Here is a 10,596-nt window from a genome sequence, read left to right on the forward strand (position 1 = left end):
TGTTTAGTTTCATATAATAATTTTAACCTAGCTAATTCTTTTTCTAATTCACTTATTCTTGTATTTTTTATTTCTTCTAAATGTTGTACTTCTTGTTTTGTTTGTATTTTTATTTTTTCAATTTCTTTTGATTTGTCTATTTCTTCATTTTCTTTCGTTATTCTTATCATATCTGTTAAACTATCTTCTAATTTTGCTGTTTTTTTATAACATTAAATATAGGTTATTTCCTATTTTCTTATATCTTCTTCCTAAATTTGAGAATATTATTTTTATTATCTTTTTGTCTTGATTTTCATATGTCTTTTCGTCTACTGCAAATTCTTCTTTGTTCATTATAATATATGTATTATATTATGTGTAGCCTATATTCAAGACAATCTATTTGTAGTTCTAACATAAATATAACTTTTCTTTGTGCTAATATTGATTTATTACATACTCCTGCTAAAATATTTCCTTCTAATCTTCTTTTTCTATGTTGTAATTCTTGTCCTTTTCCAGCTATTTTTTCTATCAATTGTTGTTTATATTTTTCTTTGTTCATACTGTTTTTTCAAATAACAAATATATTTGTATTCTGTTTTTGAAATTATATTTATCAAATGATCTTTTTTATCGTTACTTGTTTTGATGAGTTGTGATTTTGTCTATTTCTTCATTTTCTTTCGTTATTCTTATCATAGCTGTTAAACTATCTTCTAATTTTGTTGTTTCTTTTTCTAACATTAAATATAGGTTATTTCCTATTTTCTTATATCTTCTTCCTTAATTTGAGAATATTATTTTTATTATCATTACGTCTTGATTTTCATATGTCTTTTCGTCTACTGCAAGTTCTTCTTTGTTCATTATAATTTATATATTATATTTTGTTGTAGCCTATATTCAAGACAATCTATTTCTAGTTCTAACATAAATATAACTTTTCTTTGTGCTAATATTGATTTATTACATACTCCTGCTAAAATATTTTCTTCTAATCTTCTTTTTCTATGTTGTAATTCTTGTCCTTTTCAGCTATTTCTGGTTGTTCATTTATTATTTTAACTTTATCCATTGTAAATATAATAATTTCTAATTGTGATATTTGTTTCTTACTTATATTTTCCATTTCTTGGTTTATTTTTTCACTTCCTCTTATCCATTCTATAGGTTTTCATTGTTTATTATTTACTCTTTTTGCTCCTATTTTGTTTCCGCATGGTGTAGTAAACCACCAATGTGTTTTTGTTATTATATGCAGATAAAATCTATCTAAAAATGGTATTCCTAATAACATATCTTTTGTGGTAAATTCAAAATTATACATTTCTTCTATTGTTAATATTTTATCCCATATTTGTATTTTTATATTTTTTTCTTTATACTTAATTATACTTCCTTCATTATTAAATCATGTTACTACCATAGGTGTTTTTAACTTTTCCCATTTATCTTCTGGTAAGCGGGGGTGGAAGCGGAATAAAAAGGAAATAAGAGTGACAGAGAGATGTATATGAAAGGGATGATGTTATTATGAGGGAGAACCCTCTATTTATACAAGAAAACATGACACCTTTGGCCAAATGGCCGACACTCCTACTTTACACCTGGCCTTTTTATATTCGGCCGACACAATAAAACAAAAGACTTACTATTACTTCTTTACATAATGTAATGACCCCGAAAGTTATTTTTGATAATTTTGAACTATTCATTGACTTTAGTTAATTATTTGATGGGTAACTGTGGATAATTGACTTAATTGATAGTTAATGGACTAAAATATCATTTATTTAAGATCTTATACCATTTGTTCCATATAATTAAATTAAGTTAGTAAAATTTATCACTTTTAGTATATATTTATTTTAGAAAAAAAAAAGAAAGGAAAAGACGAAACAAGGAAAACGGGAGAAAGAAAAATTTACCTGTGCAAAGAAGCGGCCGGCACAAGAACTTCTGCACACCAAGGTGAATTACTAATGCATTAATTCTTGGTTACATATTACATTAGAGTGAATTAGGATGGTGAATGTTAATTGGAGGATTTAGATTATTATTTAATAAAATTAGAAGAAATTAAATTCTTTATGGGTTATGTTGCACCTTATCACTTTGAAGGTTGTGAAAAATGGTGGGACAAAGTCATTAATCATCAGTTATTATAATAACCATTTCATATTACAAACTAGTTAACCTACAGGAGTTGATATCTTTGTCTCAAAGTTATTGTCACCTTTGATTTCATAACTAGTGATTCTCGTATTTAGTAATTCTTTTTTTTTTACTATCACATTATATAATAAGTTTGGTATATTGAGATATGTAATTAAATAACGGGTGTATTATAGTATATGAAAGCTATTAGACTTGTAATATTTTAATAAATTATGACTTAACCCTAGGCTTGAAATTTGGAGAAAATTGAAAGAGTAGATATGGTAATTGGTGTCAAGATTTAGGAACTTGATTACATGTTTGGATCAGTTTTTGGATCTAAGCTAGACATATAGTGGTATGAGTGTTGCTAATTTTGAAATCTTATTGTGAATATGTACTTGAATAGATAACACTGGTTCAGATGCTATATGAAATGGGGAGGCTCAAGTCCCAGAGTGATTGTTAGACTATCTTGAGGCAAGTCGATTTCTAAACTCTTGTTAAGTGTATGAAATGTGTGTATGTCCTTGTGGTATATGTTGGTAGTAATGGGATTGGTGATGGGTTGACTCGTCCACATTGATTAATTCTAATGATGAAAAGAATGGGGATAACAAAAGGCAATGTGATTAATTGTTTATGTCTGTTGTGTTGAGAAAGGGTTGAAGGCTTGTTGAATCATTGTTGATGTAACTTCATGTTTGTGTGGTTGTGAACTGTGTGATGTTATGAAAATGGTCATCTCCTCATTATATGTGTGAACTTGTCATCTGCATTATTCTGAGGCATTGGTTGTGACAAGTGTTATGTGCATTGGGAAAGAATGGGTACTTAAGAGGATGTACCATTTCGAGGGACGTATCGCGCGCCGCGATGGATACTATATTTCGAGGGACGTATCGCGCGCCGCGATGGATACTATATTTTGAGGGACGTATCGCGCGCCGCGATGGTTACTGTTATCGAGGGTCGTGTCGTGCGCCGCGACAGATGCATGGACAGATATGTCCCCCATGGGTCCCGGACTGAGAGACAGCGGGTGTGTATCACTAGGTCAGACATGCATCATTATACTTGACATTGCATTCCATTACATTGCACATACTTATCATTAGTGAACTTGATATTGTGTTTTGCTGATCTAGTGATTGCCTTTTTGCGGAACTTGTGATTGTTGAATACTGAGCTTGTTATTGCCAATATATATATTGTTAAAGTGTTGTTGTGGAGGATATGCAATTTGTTAAAGTGTTGTTGTGGAGGATGTGTAATTTGTCTAGATGTTTTTGTTGAGTTACGTTCTATGTAAACTGTGAGTTGTTAGGTTGGGCTGATGTTTATGCAGGTTGTAGTTGTGGAGGTTCGGTTGGGGGTGGTAGGAGTACCCGTATTTCATTCCCTTAGCTTGTGTTTAGACGTTTACTTGCTGAGTACCGTGTGGTTTGGTACTCACCCCTTGCTTCTACAAATTTTTGTAGGTTATGAGCCTGGATTTTTGTTGTACTTGTCATTCTCTTCTTTTCCGAGGCTTCTTGGAGATTTGTCAGGTAGCTGTTTCCATCGCAGCAGACTTTCTTCTCCTTAATTATGATCTTGTCCTATTCTAGAAACAAGTTCATTTGAGACTTGAGTTTTCTTTTGAATCAATTGTAATACTTTAGAGACTTGTACACGTGACTACCAGGTTTTTGGGGTTTTATTAAGTTACTTATATTTTACTTCCGCACTTTATTATAATGGTTGAGTTTTAGGCTGACTTGTCTTGGTGGGATAAGACGAGTGCCATCACGCCCATTTTTGGGTCGTGACCAAATGGTATCAGAGCCCCAGGTTCATAGGTCTCACGTGTATACAAGTCAAGTCTAAATAGAGTCTTGAGGATAGGTAAGGAGACGTCTGTACTTATCTACGAGAGGCTATAGTGACTTTTAGGAAGAATCTTCACTTCTTGGATCTCTATCATGCATACTTGATGCTGTTTTGATTCTTATCGCTTCACTACATTCACTCTCATTTATGTGATGACTCGTGCGTAGTTCCTCATATTAATAATTGGTGTGTCGTGTATGGGTTGGATTTTAATTAAATCTGATCTTAAGGTGGAAATAATATATTTATGAAAGGAATATGTGATCCTATTTGAAGGGGTTGAGTAAGGTTAGTAACTATAGTAAAAAAAAATAGTACTTATGGGGTATAAGCAATATCTGGAGTGGTTTGACAATAAGAAGTTAAATGTTTAAAGAGTTGACTAGATAATGAATAGTGTAATCTTAAGAAAAATTATAGCTGATATAATTTTCATAACATTAATGGGTTGTTAGTGAATGATGTTGCACCAATTGAGGTCAGAATCTCTTTTGTGGTTTCATAGATTGAGTGTATATCAAATAAGGTCATGATACGACTATACCAATGGTACTGATAGGTACTTCGTAAGAAGTATGTATTTTATTACTTTTGTTATCGACCTGCCCTATGAAAGAATGCACATAGCTTGGGCTAGATATGAGAGAGAATTTGATAAGATAAAGTCATTCGATAGACAGAAATGTGTAGGTTATTTGGGTACAATATTCTCGATAGGTATGATGTGTCCTAGTGGTGGATTTAACAGATTTCATAAGGTGATACTAATGGTACATGAAAATGGATATGTTGATATCAAGTGCGATTACAAACCACTTAAAGAGTTATCAATTGAATCACATGTTCATATAATGAGATTCAATGTTGTATTCATATTTGAGAAACTAACTAGTTTGTTACTACGGTTGCTTGAGTTAAAACATTGTTATAAGGGATGTTTTAGTGGTGGATTGTTGGAATGATATTAATATGTCAATTTATGGAGTGTATCTCGATGTTTCTAATTGAGAAGTGGTCGAAGGGAATGGATATACCAGAATGAAAAAGATCTTATGGGTAAGAAAAGTCTCAAAGAGTATACTTGTGTAAAGATAATTGAAGATTATAGTAAGAAAATACATATAAAATCGGGTTAGTCCTTTGATTTTGTTGGTATAACTGGATTTGAAGTGTCATGTCATTGAGAATGTTGACTTCGTGGTGATGACAAATGCTAAGTGATCATATTGGTAATAAGAGTTTGTGATGGATTGTGACTGAGACATAACTATATGATAAAGATTGTGGGTTAGATGATTTTTTTATGATAGTAACGACCTGCGAGTATTTATCGCTATGATCTGCTACTTTTTGATTAGTAACGTTGTTGCATGAAAAGTTATAAGAGGTGTTGTGACTCTGCTTAAATAAAATTGAAAAGAGCTAGAGTCACAAATGAAAAGAATTAGTGGGATCTAGTTTAGTCATTTGAAGGAGGTGATCGAGAACAAAGATATTTACTTTGAGTGCAAGTACAAAAGATATATCTTCATATGGTAGAAGATGGATTTTATCGACATGTGATCTCATCTATTTTGTTCTAATTATGATAATAGTGTCACATGTTCATAATATTGGTTCAATACTATTTGATAAAATTTAAGAAAGAAGTCTAAAGACATTTGACTTGAGTGTGATAATAAATTCTTTTATGATTTTGAGTTTGATATTGAATATGATAAGATTGTGAAAAATATGATAAGGTCGATGGATAGGCGACCAATGAGAAGCTAAGATACGTGGATTCATAAAGATCTCCAATGTATGAGCAAATGTTGATTGATAATAGAATTGTGTTACATGGTTGGGATCAAAACTTCAAGTTTACATGGAAAGTTTAGATTTGTGATAGTGTATCTTGTCAAGTTATGAATTGGTAAGGTAGGAAATGATCGATCACATTGAGTATGAAGCATTTAGAAGGACTTAAAATTGAGTAGTACATTTAGTAACTTTTGATTGTTATACCGAAGGTTTCCCATATTGTTGGCCGAAAAAAAAAGAGAAAAAAGACTGGTAAGTGAATTAGCAAAAAGGAGAAAAATTATGGTGTATTGAAGAGTTCAAGTTATTTGAAATTTCCGTCGTGGAAAGATTTTAAGAAAGGCAAAGGAACAATAAGACCTCTCATCAAACATTGGATTCGGAGGTGATGGTTGTAGTGATTTCGCCTTTGAGTTTAGATATGACTATGAGATGTGAACTAATTCGGCACCTACTTACTATGGATTTATTATTAACTTTTCTAAATATGAAGTTTTGATAGGGTTACAATAAATGACGTAAGGAAGATTATACATGGTTATGTCGAGCTAGATTGTTCAGAATGTGATTAAGTAACAAATGGATGTTAAATAGTGTGGACCTACAGTTTTACATGATTAATTAGGATTGGAAGGGATTAAAATTATTTTGTTGACGAGACAAAATAGATTGTTATAATGTGTTACATAGGCATTTTATGGTGATTAGAGGTTATGAGATTATAGTATACATAAATATTGGAGTGATCAAGGGTTTCTTTGAGTTATCGCATGAGGTAAATGATGGTACAGATGGTGGTTGAAAATGGTATGTGAAAGTTTAGGTGAAGTTGACATTAAGTGTGACTTAATTATTTTACCCTAAAAGAGAAATATAAATTTGAAATTAGTGTTATCGGTCTTGGGTATGACTTATATCTGTCATGCGATGCTTAAAAGGGAAAGAGAGGAAGACCTAGTTCAAAAAAAAAAATTTATAAGGCGATAATGTGTTCGCTAAGAATACTTTAATACCAGAGACGGTTTAATAGTAAGGTAAATGGATGGTGTGCCTATAATGTTTATTGGTATTAAGAGTTTTAGATACATTGGATTATTGTGAAAAGTATGTGGGGTTTGGTACTAACAAAACGGGGATCAAACTGGTTGGTTGTGTGTGGATAAAAATCGAGAGATGTACTCAAATGTATGGAATATTTGATGTGGGAATTATGGAAGAAGTTTTTAGTGTTATTCAACCTTGGTTTTGTAAATTCTTATGTGACAACCTTCTTCGTATTGGACACTATTTATAGTATGATTCATTACTTATATTACGCGTGGTTCCACACCTATGAGTGAATTCTTAGTGGTGGATCGGATGTGCCGATCCTCTTATGTCCTCTTGATATGATAGGATCCTTGGACAGAATTAACCATTTCAGTTATGGGAGATTTAATGTTGTTTGGATAGTTGAAATATACCAGTGATTCTACATGCACAACTTTGCTTATGAGGATTTATAAAATAAAAAAATAAAAAAAGCTTCCGTGAATAGTTATGGTTATCTAACAATGGTGTTAAAGGTTTTCATCATAGAGTGTATCGCTTGTTGGGTGTTTCTTAATCATTTCATTCTTTGGACTATATGAGTTCAATTCTCCTTGATGAGTACCCAATGTCTAAATATTAGATGATTATAACTTAAGCTCGGGAAAAGATGACGCTTTGAGCAAAGAATTTTGACAAGATCTGTAATGATTCGGGCATTATGAGTGTTTCATGGTTGGTTAAGGTCCACTTGTGATTGTAGCCAGTATTGATTCAGAAGTTATTCTTGGTTATGTAAGAAAAGATTTGTCATGATGGTTGTGTTATGGTCCAATGAGTCTCACTTTAGATTGGGTTCGTGAGTTAGTTTGTGACTTGATAATCACTCTTAATTTAAAGATCTTACAAAGTTTGTTTAAAAGTTCAATTGTTAGTAGTTGATTTGGATTGAATGATTTTAAGGATGAGCTCACTTAGAGAGATGAACACTGACTGTTAGGTCATAACTCCGCTTTTGGTAATATCAATTATTCTTAGTTCTTCTTCTTTATGTTCGAGAACGAACATGATTTTTAGTGGTGGATAATGTAATGACCCCGAAAGTTATTTTTGATAATTTTGAACTATTCATTGACTTTAGTTAATTATTTGATGGGTAATTGTGAATAATTGACTTAATTGATAGTTAATGGACTAAAATATTATTTATTTAAGATCTTATACCATTTGTTCCATATAATTAAATTAAGTTAGTAAAATTTATCACTTTTAGTATATATTTATTTTAGAAAAAAGAAGAAGGGAAAAGACGAAACAAGGAAAACGGGAGAAAGAAAAATTTACCTGTGCAAAGAAGCGGCCGGCACAAGAACTTCTGCACACCAAGGTGAATTACTAATGCATTAATTCTTGGTTACATATTACATTCGAGTGAATTAGGATGGTGAATGTTAATTCGAGGATTTAGATTATTATTTTATAAAATAAGAAGTAATTAAATTCATTATGGGTGATGTTGCACTGTATCACTTTGAAGGTTGTGAAAAATGGTGGGACAAAGTCATTAATCATCAATTATTATAATGACCATTTCATATTACAAACTAGTTAACCTACAGGAGTTGATATCTTTGTCTCAAAGTTATTGTCACCTTTGATTTCATAACTAGTGATTCTCGTATTTAGTAATTCTTTTTTTTTTACTATCACATTATATATTATGTTTGGTATATTGAGATATGTAATTAAATAACGGGTGTATTATAGTATATGAAAGCTATTAGACTTGTAATATTTTAATAAATTATGACTTAACCCTAGGCTTGAAATTTGGAGAAAATTGAAAGAGTAGATATAGTAATTGGTGTCAAGATTTAGGAACTTGATTACATGTTTGGATCAGTTTTTGGATCTAAGCTAGACATATAGTGGTATGAGTGTTGCTAATTTTGAAATCTTATTGTTAATATGTACTTGAATAGATAACACTGGTTCAGATGCTATATGAAATGGGGAGGCTCAAGTCCCAGAGTGATTGTTCGACTATCTTGAGGCAAGTGGATATCTAAACTCTTGTTAAGTGTATGAAATGTGTGTATGTCCTTGTGGTATATGTTGGGAGTAACGGGATTGGTGATGGGTTGACTTGTCCACATTGATTAATTCTAATGATTAAAAGAATGGGGATAACAAAAGGCAATGTTATTAATTGTTTATGTCTGTTGTGTTGAGAAAGGGTTGAAGGCTTCTTGAATCATTGTTGATGTAACTTCATGTTTGTGTGGTTGTGAACTGTGTGATGTTATGAAAATGGTCATCTCCTCATTATACGTGTGAACTTGTCATCTGCATTATTCTGAGGCATTGGTTGTGACAAGTGTTATGTGCATTTGGAAAGAATGGGTACTTAAGAGGATGTACCATTTCGAGGGACGTATCGCGCGCCGCGATGGATACTATATTTCGAGGGACGTATCGCGCACCGCGATGGATACTATATTTCGAGGGAAGTATCGCGCGCCGCAATGGTTACTGTTATCGAGGGTCGTGTCGTGCGCCGCGACAGATGCATGGACAGATATGTCCCCCATGGGTCCCGGACTGAGAGACAGCGGGTGTGTATCACTAGGTCAGACATGCATCATTATACTTGACATTGCATTCCATTACATTGCACATACTTATCATTAGTGAACTTGATATTGTGTTTTGCTGATCTAGTGATTGCCTTTTTGCGGAACTTGTGATTGTTGAATACTGAGCTTGTTATTGCGAATATGTAATTTGTTAAAGTGTTGTTGTGGAGGATATGCAATTTGTTAAAGTGTTGTTGTGGAGGATGTGTAATTTGTCTAGATGTTTTTGTTGAGTTACGTTCTATGTAAACTGTGAGTTGTTAGGTTGGGCTGATGTTTATGCAGGTTGTAGTTGTGGAGGTTCGGTTGGGGGTGGTAGGAGTACCCGTATTTCATTCCCTTAGCTTGTGTTTAGACGTTTACTTGCTGAGTACAGTGTGGTTTGGTACTCACCCCTTGCTTCTACAAATTTTTGTAGGTTATGAGCCTGGATTTTTGTTGTACTTGTCATTCTCTTCTTTTCCGAGGCTTCTTGGAGATTTGTCAGGTAGCTGTTTCCATCGCAGCAGACTTTCTTCTCCTTAATTATGATCTTGTCCTATTCTAGAAACAAGTTCATTTGAGACTTGAGTTTTCTTTTGAATCAATTGTAATACTTTAGAGGCTTGTACACGTGACTACCAGGTTTTGGGGTTTTTATTAAGTTACTTATATTTTACTTCCGCACTTTATTGTAATGGTTGAGTATTAGGCTGACTTGTCTTGGTGGGATAAGACGAGTTCCATCACGCCCATTTTTGGGTCGTGACAATGGCCTCTTCTTTTATTTGTAGCCGACACACTAACTATTTATTACTATTTACTTTACGACTTTTTTGTAATGACCCAAGAGCTCCTCTTTAGAGTTTTGAATATTTGTTTAACTTAAGTTATTTAATCGATAGTTTATGGGCTAAAGTGATAATTTATTTAAGATCCTATACTATTTAGCCTTAATTTAATAAAATATGTGGGTAAAACCTATCACAATTAGTACTTAAATAATTCACAAAAGAAAAAAAAAGAAAGAAGAAATTGGGAACGGAAGAAGGGCTGCCGACGGTTTTAGGTATGAACTAAAGTGTTCATTTTTTTTTCTTCTTGTTGCGTAGCATTAATTGCACATCTGCAGATG

At 32.6% G+C, this 10,596-nt stretch overlaps 1 long non-coding RNA gene across 1 annotated transcript; it reads left to right on the forward strand.

Annotated features, from left to right (window-relative positions):
- The first annotated feature begins 744 nt into the window (after positions 1-744).
- On the forward strand, positions 745-10,148 carry LOC138339610 (uncharacterized). The gene is made up of 2 exons (XR_011212473.1): positions 745-3,692; positions 9,901-10,148. It is a non-coding gene; the product is annotated as an uncharacterized lncRNA (long non-coding RNA).
- Positions 10,149-10,596: the final 448 nt, after the last annotated feature.

Source organism: Solanum lycopersicum, chromosome 11, assembly GCF_036512215.1.
Source record: "Solanum lycopersicum chromosome 11, SLM_r2.1".
Lineage (NCBI taxonomy): Eukaryota > Viridiplantae > Streptophyta > Magnoliopsida > Solanales > Solanaceae > Solanum > Solanum lycopersicum.